This window comes from Mustela erminea, chromosome 4 (genome assembly GCF_009829155.1).
Source record: "Mustela erminea isolate mMusErm1 chromosome 4, mMusErm1.Pri, whole genome shotgun sequence".
In the NCBI taxonomy this organism is placed as follows: domain Eukaryota; kingdom Metazoa; phylum Chordata; class Mammalia; order Carnivora; family Mustelidae; genus Mustela; species Mustela erminea.
In genome coordinates this window covers 7,477,001-7,489,219 of record NC_045617.1, presented here as the reverse complement: position 1 = coordinate 7,489,219, position 12,219 = coordinate 7,477,001, and the positions used below count along the sequence as shown (strand labels likewise).

The following is a 12,219-nucleotide window of genomic DNA, read 5'->3' as shown; positions in this document are numbered from 1 at the left end:
TTTTTTTTTAATTTCAGCAATTTTTAAAAACTGCATTTCCTTGTAAAAGGCTGCAGGGGTCAAGGGTTGGCTGTAGTCTGGGGTGTACTTGTGTGTGAAGGGGTGGGTTTGATAACCCGCCTACTGATTAGTCTGAAACTGCTGACTCACTTCCTGATCTCTGAAACCAGTTTCCTCAGCTGTACAATGGTGGTAATAATCACATCTAGCTCACGGGGTTGCTGGAGGGCTTCAAGGGGGCAGCGTGTACAAGCTAATCAAAGGCCTGGGCCACAGTGAATGCCAGGTGTCAGTGGCCATCAGTTTCAGCCCCTGGATTCCAGATGTGAAGCCTGCCCCGTCCTCACCGTCAGGCATTATCTGTGTCCTTACTCCCCCGGGAGCCGGGATGTGTAGAATCATGGGGCCAGGTTGTTGATGCTGCTTACTTACTCTGCTTACTAAATTACTATTGTGTGTTTGGGGGCTCTCTCTATCCTCAGTGATACCTCCTTGAAAGGCCTTAAAACAAGGTCTTTGTGAACTCCGTCTATATTTATGGTTTCCATAACTCCAAGTAATCCTATTGAAAACAGTTTGTTTTAAATATGCATTAAGAAGGAAATATTTTCTTTTTTTAGATTTTATTTTATTTGAGAGAGAGAGAGAATGAGCAGTGGGAAGGTGCAGGGGGGAGAGAGAGAGAAAGAGAGAGAAGCAGGCTCCCTGCTGAGCATGAAGCTCCATGTGGGGCTCGATCCTAGAACCTGGAGATCATGAGCTAAAGGCAGATGCTTAACTGACAGAGCCACTCAGGCTCCCCAAGAAGGAAATATTTTCAACTCAGGGCCTTGTAAGACTAAACATAACGTTATCTTGTGTCCCTTGACGTACGAGAATGGCTGTCCTGACGCAGCCAAGGTCAAAGTGCATCCCAAGCCTGGAAGGTGAGCTGGGAGGCCTTTCATGTCTTCCTTCTAACCCTCTCAACACCTGGGCAAGGACAGTGCAGGGAATCCTCAGCGCCTGGGGACAGACACTGCTGGGCACGGAGGGTGCATGTGTGCTAGAACACTTAGAGAGATAACCAAGTTGGGTCTGCACCTGAGGTCAAATAATTCTAAACTTGACAGTCACAACAAGGAAACCTTTGCAGAGCTGTGCTGTCCAGCAGGAGCTCAGTCAATGATCCCTTTGTCCCAGGACTCCCCTGCAGCTCTCTACCAAAAATCCTGGCCAAAACTCTCCCAAGATAAAGCATTTCTCAAATCTCTTTCCTGATTCCCAACGACTGGAAATGTTATGAAAATAAATCTCTTGTCAAGTCCCATTTATTCTTGCTTTCAAACACAAACCACCAAGAGAACAAAAAACAAAGTAGAAGAACACAAGACACAAAAGAAGGCAGAGGCCCTCCGCACCGGCTGCTGAGAAGCTCGGGGTTGGCTCAAAGAGCTCCGGTTGTTTGTTTGAATCAGTTTTAACCTACTGGGAATTTGTCAACTTGACACAGACAACAGCTTCTGCTCTTCCCGTTGGTTTATTTAATGCTGTGTTTCTCCTCAAAAACTTTTCATTGTCGGTTTCTCTCCTAATCAAATAGCAGTTATTTTAAGGATGTGAGTAATGTGGTGTTTCTCTTCTGACACTCTCTCCACATTCGCAGAATCGGAAACCATCCGAATAGAAAAGCTCAGACCTTCAAGAGTGTCTGTTGAGTGTCTCCAATGGGAGGTGTGAACAAAACAAAAGCCTCGATGATTCTAGAATGGGGAGTCAAAATCAGAAAGGTGGTAATAGGATATTCATACCAAAACCCAGTGATTTTTTAAAGAAGTTTAAGAAAGATACATGTTAAGCTGGGAAAATAACCAAAGATTTAAAATCTGTGAGCTACCTTTCATATTTTGGGTAAGTCGATTTTTATGTGGCAACGTTGCTGTGTTTCATCAGCTTGGCCAACTATGTCATAAGAGTGTGTTCTTAGAAAACACAGGCTTTGGCAGACTTTGAAACGTGTACATGTTACTCCATGTTCAGACTAGATTATGAAAATCTTTGGCAACCATGGCTTCCAAGTGGAGAAAACATGGCTCCAATGATTTTGAAACACAGAAACTAAAATCTAGTAAAATGTGCTGGGTCTCCTTCCCCACCCTGGAATTTCTCCATAAGGGACATTTTATGGGCTTAATATATATCAGGAAATCTTTGACATATCAAAATGGCAGATTTCTAAAAGGAACTGGAGTCTAGCTGTGCTGGGAGAGGCCCCAGTAGTTAACAGAACCCATATCACACCCTCATATATGAGGTGGGGAAGGGGAGTCTGTCTTTCTTTCCAAAGGACAGATAGAAAATGTATGTGTTTATGTTTCTCCAAAGGGATGGTAAAGTTCATTGTGGGATTTATCATCATCATCATTATTTGGTTTTCCTCTGTTGGTTTCACCCAACCTATACTCAGATGGCTTGTGACATTGTTCCTACACCTTCCAGATGTCTCTTACAACCTAGAAAGCTGTCCAAATATCACTTTTGTTTGCATTTGAGAAAATTTCCAGTAGTGAAATATTTCTTGGTGCTGTTTTCAAAATTCCAAGTAGATGTGATAGAACTACTTTTGGTACCCATAAATATCTCCAAGCCTCTTACTGCATAATAGGTTAATTTGGTACCTTCTTTTTCTGAAACCAAAGAATCATAAAAATGCAGCCAGACTTCTATTATTATGATTACTTTTAAACTTTATAATGTTTCTAAAGATGATTCCTGTGTGTTTTTTCCCCTTTAGTCGTTACAGTTCTCAAACAGTTGGTCTATTTTTGTGCTAATTGTTGTGAGATTTCAAATACAAGTCAGTCCTTACTTGTAATTGCGGTTAGAGTTTATGAGCAAGGAGCTATGATTCATGCCAAACACTTGCCATTGTTTCTGAGTCTGTCTCATCAATCACATGCAGATAAATACATCAAAAGTATATGGGCTGAGCATGTCACCTGTTTTTATTTTTCCCATCATCTAGCCTAGAGAGCCTGTTTCCAAAATATGGAGTCATTTCATATATACTGATCATGTCCTTTACATGTCTTCATATCTCCTAATTATTTTAGAGGGCTATTTTCTCATTAAGGGTTATAGAATCAGTTCCAGGAAGAACCTGTGGTTCTCCCTAACACTGAGGCTAATATGGACAGATCCTGCATTTAATTTTTTTTTTAAATGGGGTTGAGAAGCTTTGTGAGGGAAAAATAGATTTCTAGGAAAATTGTGCACATTTTATTTAGGGTCAATGTAAGACTTTTACCAAAGAATCCTTGATCCGTATAAATTTTGCAAGTTACTTTATATAATCTTTTTAAAAACTTGTTCTATAATCATTTGGGATATGGGAATATATTTTCTTTTCTCTGGCCTACTTTATTGTAAGAATATAGTACATAATACGTAAAACATACAAAATAGATGTTAATTGACTATTTATGTCATTGGTGGGGCTTCCAGAAAACAGTAATAGGCTATTAGTAATTCAGGTTGAGGGGAGTCAAATGAAATGAATTTTCAACTTCACAGTGGATTGTACCTCTAACCCCTGCATTGTTTAAGGGTCAAGTGGGCATTCAGATTCTAGCGTTCATGATTCTTTGTCCTCCTGCTTCTGGGGAAGCTCACTTACTTAATTTCTAACTTGTCACCCAGTTCAAGGCTCTGGTCTCTTATGTTGTTATGTCATTAGCCAATAGGGTTTTTGCTTTCTCTCACCCAAGCTGTATGCAGGTCAGTGAATGCACTCAGTTAATACATGAAAGAGTGAATCTGGATTTTTATTTTCTTTTTCTAAGGCAAATTAAGTTGGATAAAATTGGGATTTATCATACTTTGGTGCTAGTAGTAACATAATACCTACATGATAATAATGAATTTTCCACATTTAAAGACCACATGAAGTGAGCTTTCAGGCTATAAAATAATTGTAAAAGCAGTGTTTTCTTTTTTTTTTTTTTTAAGATTTTATTTATTTATTTGACAGACAGAGATCACAAGTAGGCAGAGAGGCAGGCAGAGAGAGATAGAGGAGGAAGCAGGCTCCCCACTGAGCAGGAAGCCTGATGTGGGGCTCGATCCCAGGACCCTGAGATCATGACCAGAGCCGAAGGCTGAGGCTTTAACCCACTGAGCCACCCAGGTGCCCCAAGTGTTTTCTTTCATAAGAAGACTCAGTAGCGCCTATGGATAGGGATCTGGCCCTCACAGTTTTCGATTTTAAAAGTTGTCTCTGTTCCACTGGACTCATGGGAGATAGAATTGAATGAAGTGCAATGCGGTTACATGCAACATTTTATCACAGAATAGAGAGCTTTCCAACCACCACAGAACCCAGCTAAAAGAGGCAGCTGCCAGCAATGCGATTGAGTTATCGTGTGTTACACTGAGTTAATGTATGACTGAGTTAATGTATGTACATTGCAAGTTACTGTTCAGTGGCTCTACATCCCAGGGGTGTCAGAGGTTGCAGTGGGAGCCCAGATAACTTCCTACCAGATCAAGAGTCTACAATCCTTAGAGAGCACAGAGGATTCAGAGAGGCTGCAGTGACTACTACCTACCAGCTTGAAGCCCTGTCCTTTGTCATCTCGAGCAGCAAGACATGCAGAGAAACAGGAAGTGTGATCGTGCTGGAGGGCAGCGGGTGGAGAAGAGCAGCCAACAGAGACTGACTCTGATGGTCCCGGGCATTAGATGGAGCAGGCAAGGCCTTCTCAGTGACGGTTATCAATAAATACATTCAACCAATTATATGACGTTCAAAGAATTAAAGGAAAAGTGGTCTTGATGAATGAGCTGAAAATCTCAACAGAGGAATGGAAACTGTTTTTCCAAAGGAAATTCTAGAGCTGGAAAGTGCAATAATGGAGACGAGAAGTTCATGACACGGGCTCAGCAGCAGACTGGAGATGGCGGAAGGAGGAAGAAGTGATTGTGAAGGTGCATCAGCGGAGACAACGCAGCCCTAAGAAGAGAAAGAGAAAAGACTGACGACAATGCCCCCAGAGACCTGGAGGATAGTATCAAAGGTCCAGTACTCAAAATCCCAGTTCCGCCTGAGCATTAGGCTTCAGACCAGGTAGGAATGGCAACGAGAGCATGCTGCATTCTGCCATGAAAGCTCACTTTCCAGAACTGGATTTGCCAGGAATAAGAATGGGCTTGCCTTCGGCATCAGGGCTTCAGCTGAACCTTAGGGGAGGTTCTTGATTTGTGTTTCTGCATTTTTAATTATTTCATATATATATATATATACATATATATATATAATCTTCCCACCTGACTCTCACACATCCCTAATTCTATACTAGGAATTATCTCAAACATAATTACTGGGAAGAGCTCCCCACTCTACCCCATACCAGCCTTTGACAGACAGTGACATCCAACTCTGGAAACCCCTTCACGCTTCTTCCCCTCGCCTTGCCGTGCTTACATTACTTCCCTCAGCCCATCTCCTTCCCCGCCCTTCTAATATGTAGCTTTATAGTCAGTATAGAATTTTTCCAAAGTGGGCATAGTTTTATGTTTTTCTAATAAAACACATAAAAATAGTACATGCTCAATGCAAAAACAATTGAGAAAACACACAAAAAAGTATGAAAACAAAATTACCTATCATCCCAGCACTCAGAATTTTTCAATTAGCTTAATGACATTTTCTGTACATTTGCATAAATACAGATTACTTTATGACCATTTTTGTATTTTATTAGACAAGGACGTTCAGAGAGACTTGATGCGTGAGAAGGGCTTGATACAGCATCACAGGCTTTGAAGGTGGAGGGGACCACACGGAAGGGGCCGGATAGTAGTCACTAGCTGCTGAGAAACAACTCTCGGCCTGCAACAGCAAGAAAACAGGACCCCAATTCCACAACCACAAAGAACTGGATTTTTCCAACATCCTGGATGGGCATGGAAGCAGATTCTTCCCAGAGTTTGTACATGGGAGCCCAGGCAGGCTGATACCATACGTATGAGAGACTGAGCAGGGAACACAGCCAAGCCTGCCCAGACTTCTGACCTACAGAGCTGTGAGATAATGAATGGGCGTTGACCTATGCTGCTGAGTTTGTGGTTAATTAGTCACACAGCGACTGAGGACTAATGCACTAAGCAAAACTAATACAGTGCCTGTGCATTCCTTTAAGAAGCCTGTAGCAATACCCCCTTGGCTTCCCCTTGGCCAACAGTCCATGTCAGAGTGTCCAATCTGAAAAATTACTAATGTAAACAGTATGTTAGAGTCTGTGTTTCTCAAACTTGAAATTATGTGCAGCAGAATCCCCCCAGAAGTCTCGGTCAAACACAGATTTTTGGACTCTACCCCAATCAGAGTTTCTGATTCAGAGGTCTAAGGTAGACCCCAAGAATCTGCATTTCTCACAAGTTTCCAGATGATGTTGTTGCTGCTGGTCCAGCCAGACACTTTAAGAACCACTGTGGTAGGTCACTTAAATTATGAAGAGAATGGTTTACCAAGATGCTGTTTATTTCTAAAGCTCTACTTCAATGGTTTATTTTCTATTAAAAAAAATATATCTAGTAAACTGCTCAGAAAGGGGCATTTCACTGTGAGCCTAATCCCCATGTGGCTGTTGCTCTATGTTATTCTTCTGAATTTAGTCATCTTTGCCTTTGAGGACTATAATCCCTCTTCTTCATTATTTTTATTTTCTTAGAAATCAGCTTTATCAGAAAGCGTGGCTATGTTATTTGGGGACATAGCTTAAGAAGTCAACAGCAATTATGTGCAATAAAAATAAACATCATTAAAATAAAAATTTACCTGATTGCAGTTATTTACTAAAGACCAAAGGTAAAAAGAAAGAATAAGTGCAAAGCCTCATTGTGTCTGAATAGTAAAGGTAGGAGACCTGGATTGGAAAATATAAGAATCTAGCAACATGGACCTATGGGGCACTGGCTGTCCGTCATCCCTAGTCAAGAAGCAACTGCCCCCCCCCCGCCCTCAGACTCCCACAAAAGTTAACGTGTTAGATATTCGTTAGCTAGTTCATTGTTTTGTTCATCTTCCCAGAACATCCATTGTCAAGTGACATAATGAAGTACCTGAGACTGTAGACACTCACTTGATTAAGAAGTCTTGTGACTTGGTTCTGACAGTTGATCTTCAATCATGAGCCATTTCGTTTAAGTCTTATACTAATATTGATTGCCTTACACCATTTTTATTTTGAAATAGCTGACTGATGAATCAGTCAGTGAACAAACATCTATTGAGTGTTTGCAGAGTGTCAAGCAAGAAAATACCAGTTCTATCATTTAACCCTGAGCCCAGCTCAATTCAGGCCATGTGGTAGCTTTGGCAAGGGAGGGCAGAGCACCTTGACTGATGGTCCCCATTGCTGTTCAGTGTGTGGGGTGGGGGGCAAGTTCCCAGAAGTCAGTCAGGCAGTGCTACCAGGGAGGCATGAATGGATGCTGGGAGGCAGAACAGCTAATGTGTCCTGCATGTGAGGCCAAGGTGAGCCTGGGCACCTATAATTCTGCTACGAGTCTCTTCTAGCCCACGGGTCTAGCAGGTCAGATACGGGTCCCTTCCTGACCATTCTTTCTTCCAGTATTGCGGGTGCTCATACACAGATGGTCCGAGCCAGGCTGAGTCATTTCCTAAGTCATGTCCTGATTTAGCACAGGGGCCCCTTTCTAGAAAGGGGAACACCTGGTAACATCAGGTTTGGGGCCACAAGATCTGCTGGCCAGCCTGGTGTCAGGGGATTTACTCCTGAATGTCCAGAACTGGCTCCAACACGGAAGGCCAGGAATCCAGAGAGTGAAGTCTAGAATGGCTGCTCCTGGACGAGACTTTGCATGGGCCTTTCCTCCTAGATGGAACTGTGTTAAGTCAAAGTGGCGACTGAAGATGGTGAATTCATGGAAAATAGGAGCTATGATTGGCACTATTTGTTTCCTCAGTAATTCAAAACTGATGACTCACCTGTTAAAATGTATCATTTTGAATAGACTCCTCCGCACCCAGAATCGTGAATTTAAGATAGAGGAGTGCTTGTTGAAAGGATCACGAGTTGCTGCCTAAGCATTCCTTAACCTGGGTTCCCTTGTTCCCTAGGACAAGAGCTTGCTTACTAATTCTTTTTTTTTTTTTTTTAAGATTTTTTTATTCATTTATTTGACAGAAATCACAAGTATGCGGAGAGGTAGGCAGAGAGAGAGAGGAGGAAGCAGGCTCCCACTGAGCAGAGAGCCCGATGCAGGGCTTGATCCCAGAATGCTGGGATCATGACCTGCGCCGAAGGCAGAGGCTTTAACCCACTGAGCCACCCAGGCGCCCCAATTGCTTACTAATTCTTTAACGGGACCTGCAACCCCAGGGAAGAATCAGGGACGGAGGAAGGGCAGTTCACAGGGGCGGAGCCCCACGCCGGCCACAGGTCCGCAGCAAACACTGCACAGTGCTCAGCCTTCAGGCGTCTCCCCTGAGGTCATGTGGACCAGCGACATCTCAGAGCAGCCACGAAGGGGTAGGACTCCTCTCTTCTCCCATCTCCCACCCCGTGTTGGTCAGTCTGAACCAGGAGGCTTTAGTTCCTTCCCGTGTCTGGGTTATCATGCTCTCTCTGCCTGGGCAGCCAGCACGTTGGACGGCTCAGGCTGGCCCCGGGCAGGTGTACCACATTGTACACAGAAAGCCTTCATGCTGGATTCCTCAGCCCAGGCAGCGTGGTGGCTGTCCTTTCCAGTGAGAGAAGGATCCGTGCTTTCTTCAGGACACTAGACCAGGGAAGCAAGATGGACCCCTGAGGGAAATGCAACTGTGCAAATCTAGATCCAGTACGAAGCTCACCCCTGTATTCCAAGGGGCAAGGATCAGGAAGGGAGAGCTGTCTTTTTTTTTTTTTTTTAACGCTTCATCTTATGCGGAAACTTTGAAAATATCCCAATTGATATGTGTGTTAGTTTACTAGGGCTGGCATCACTACAATTAATACAGACTGGGTTGTGTTAACAGCAGAAATGTATTCTTTCATCATTCTGGAGGTTGAAAGTCTGCAGTCTGATTTCAGAGGTCGGCTCCCTCCAGTAGCTCTGTAGGGGAGAATCTGCTCCTTGCCTATTGCCTTCTGGTGTTGGTGGCTCTGACGGGCTGAGATATATTCACCCCCCTCCCAATTCATACGTACCTCAGACTGTGCCTGTGTTTGGAGACAGACTCTTCAGGAGAAAGCAAGCCGAAATGAAGTCGTAAGGGTGAGTTCTAATCCAGTGACAGTGACCTTATTAGAAGAGGAGGTCAGGACACAGATGCACACAGACGGAGCCCACGCAAAGGCATGGGGAGGAGGGAGCCGTCTACAGGTCAAAGCAAGAGGCCTCACCAGCCCTGCTGAAGTCTCCGTCTCAGACATGCAGCCTCCAGAATGCTGACAAGCTAAATTTCTGTGGTTTCAGCTATAGCCTGAGGTGCTCTGTCATGGTAACCCCGCAGGTGAATACAGGTGATCCTTGGTGTTCCTTAGCAGCGCCTCCTACACCTTCCCATGCTGTTCTCCTCAGGTGTGTGTCTGTGTCTGCTTTCTCTCTGTATAAGAACACCAGTCACGGATTAGGGCCCTCCTGATCTAGTATGACGCCATTCTAACTAATTACATCTGCAAAGAGGTCATATTCTGAAGATCTAGACAGACAACAATTAGGGAGAGGCACTATTCAATCCAATATAATATGCAAAATATGCAAAGATTAACTGTCCCCCAGCCACTATTTACATAGCTGAGAAACTTGACACCCATGGGTTTCCATCGTGGCTACTCATTAGACTAGATTCCCACTGAATTGGGTCTGGAGGGGGCTTAGACATTGTTTTCAGTTATCCCAGTGGTTCTAATGAGCAGCTTGGAAAACCGTATCTTAAAACCACCAGGAATGTCATTTACTAATTTATTATCATTATCATTATATCCCATTATATCCCTAATCCTAATGTAATTGGTAACGTTTCTCAGACATTTAATATATCTCAGCACTGAGTAAAGTACTCTATCTATTTTATTTCAAAGACATCGTCATTCCAATCCTTACCCTCATTTTATAGATGGCAACACAGAAGGTCAAAGAGGTTAAGAACACAGGGCTAGCAGTGGTGGACAACCAGATGGCTGACCCCAGCCTTGTGGCTCCTCTGCTCTTAGATGTGCACAAGTGCAGAGACTTTCATCGTCCTCTGGTCTTAGATATCCTAGGTGATGTACAGAAATCATAAAACACTTTAAGATGAGTAACTGCACATCTTCTCTACAAAGAAATAAAATGGTTTGAGCTTCTAAGATTGGAGAGTGAGTGGCGGAGCATAAGTTAATAAACCACCAGGAACTATTACTATTAGAGTAATTTCAGTTTTGCATTTTTCTTAATTTCACAAGCCCAGACAAAAAGCCATGCACTTAAAGAACATCTTTCCATTATATTTTGAGGTTATCTGGTTAGCCATACCTGAAGGCATGGCTACTGTCACTCTTGGAGGACAGCTTAGGTGACAGCCTGTATGAGCCTCTTCTCATAGATGGTGCCTCTTCATGCCAGGTGATATGACATGCCAGGTGTTCTAGGTGACCGTGGCAGATGTTAGCTTTCCTCTCCTGGTCTTGCTCTCATCTTCCTGGAATCTTGTGCTGTCTTGGAGCCAGAACATCTGCTCTGGGCTTTTCCACTTGCAACTTTGCAGATTCTTCCTCTGTCCTCTGGAACTTCCTCCTCCCTCTGTTCTGAAATCTCTTGATGTCTCTGGTTTCCTGAGAAAGAAACTTTCCCACTCCTGGGATTCGCAGGGCATTCCCTGTTGGGTGGAGGCAGTTCCTCAGCTTCAAATTGAAGCTTGACACTCCCATGTGCTGTAAGCAGACCCAAACCTATTGGCATTCATGCTTCTGTGCCTTGGGCTGCCCATCACTCTGCTCAAGTACCTTCCCCCTCCCCCTTTTTTTCCGTCTAAGTCCAGCTCATTATTAAAGAATCTAATTATATCCCACCTTCTTCATGTATCTGACTGCTTTGGACCCACCAGTCATTTCTTTTTCTGAGCCTCTCCTGCATTTTATAGTTAATCCCTTTCAGGATTAACACATTTGCCTCACATACGTTGACCTTGGCTCTCTGAACTACGTAATATAGGAATGCAAGCTGGTGCAACCACTCTGGAAAACAGTAGGGAGGTTCCTCAAAAAGTTGAAAATAGAACTACCCTATGACACAGCAATCACACTACTGGATATTTACACTAAAGACACAAAGGCAGTGATCCGAAGGGGCACATGCACCCAAATATTTGTAGCAGCAATGTCCACAATAGCCAAACTGTGGAAAGAACCTAGATGTCCATCAGCAGATGAATGGATTAAGAAGATGTGATGTATATATACACAATGGAATACTATGCAGCCATCAAAAGAAATGAAATCTGGCCATTTGCAACAATGAATGGAACTAGAGGGTATTATGCTGAGCAAAATAAGTCAATCAGAGAAAGAAAATTATCCTATGATCTCCCTGATATGAAGAATTTGAGAGGCAATGTGGGGCGTTTGGGGGGTAGGGAAGGAAAAAATGAATCAGGATGGGACCAGGGAGGGAGACAAACCATAAGAGACTCTTAATGTTACAAAACAAACTGAAGGTTGCTCGAGGGGAGGGGGTAGAGAGAGGGTAGTTGGGTTATGGATATTGGGGAGGGTATGTGCTATGGTGAGTGCTGTGAAGTGTGTAACCCTGGCGATTCACAGACCTGTACCCCTGGGGCAAATAATACATTAAATGTTAATAAAAAATAATTTTTTAAAACTATGTAATAAGCTCCTCACAGAGGCAGACACAAAGTGTACAAATCACTGGTCTTCTTTGAGCCTCATCTGTCTACACACACCACTGCAAACTCCTGTAAATACCTAATGATTAGTTCTTACAGCTGCAGTTTATTGTGATGGTTTGTACATGTCAGAAAATCATTAACTGTTTGACAGTAAGATGCCCATATAAGGCCACTTAAGTAGCTCAGTCGGTTACGTGTCTGATTCTTTATTCCAGCTGACTTTATTTCAGCTCAGGGTCATGAGATTGAGCCCTGCATTGGCTTCTGCACTCAGCACGGAGTCTGCTTAAGATTCTCTTTCTCATTCTCTGCCCCTCCATGCCCTGCTCACACTCTGTCTCTGT

General features: G+C 43.3%; 1 protein-coding gene across 2 annotated transcripts in view; it reads left to right on the top strand.

The window, feature by feature from the left end:
* SLC22A3 (solute carrier family 22 member 3) overlaps positions 1–12,219 on the top strand; it is an 89,105-nt gene that overhangs the window by 25,110 nt on the left and 51,776 nt on the right. The gene's annotated exons all lie outside the window — the stretch shown is intronic.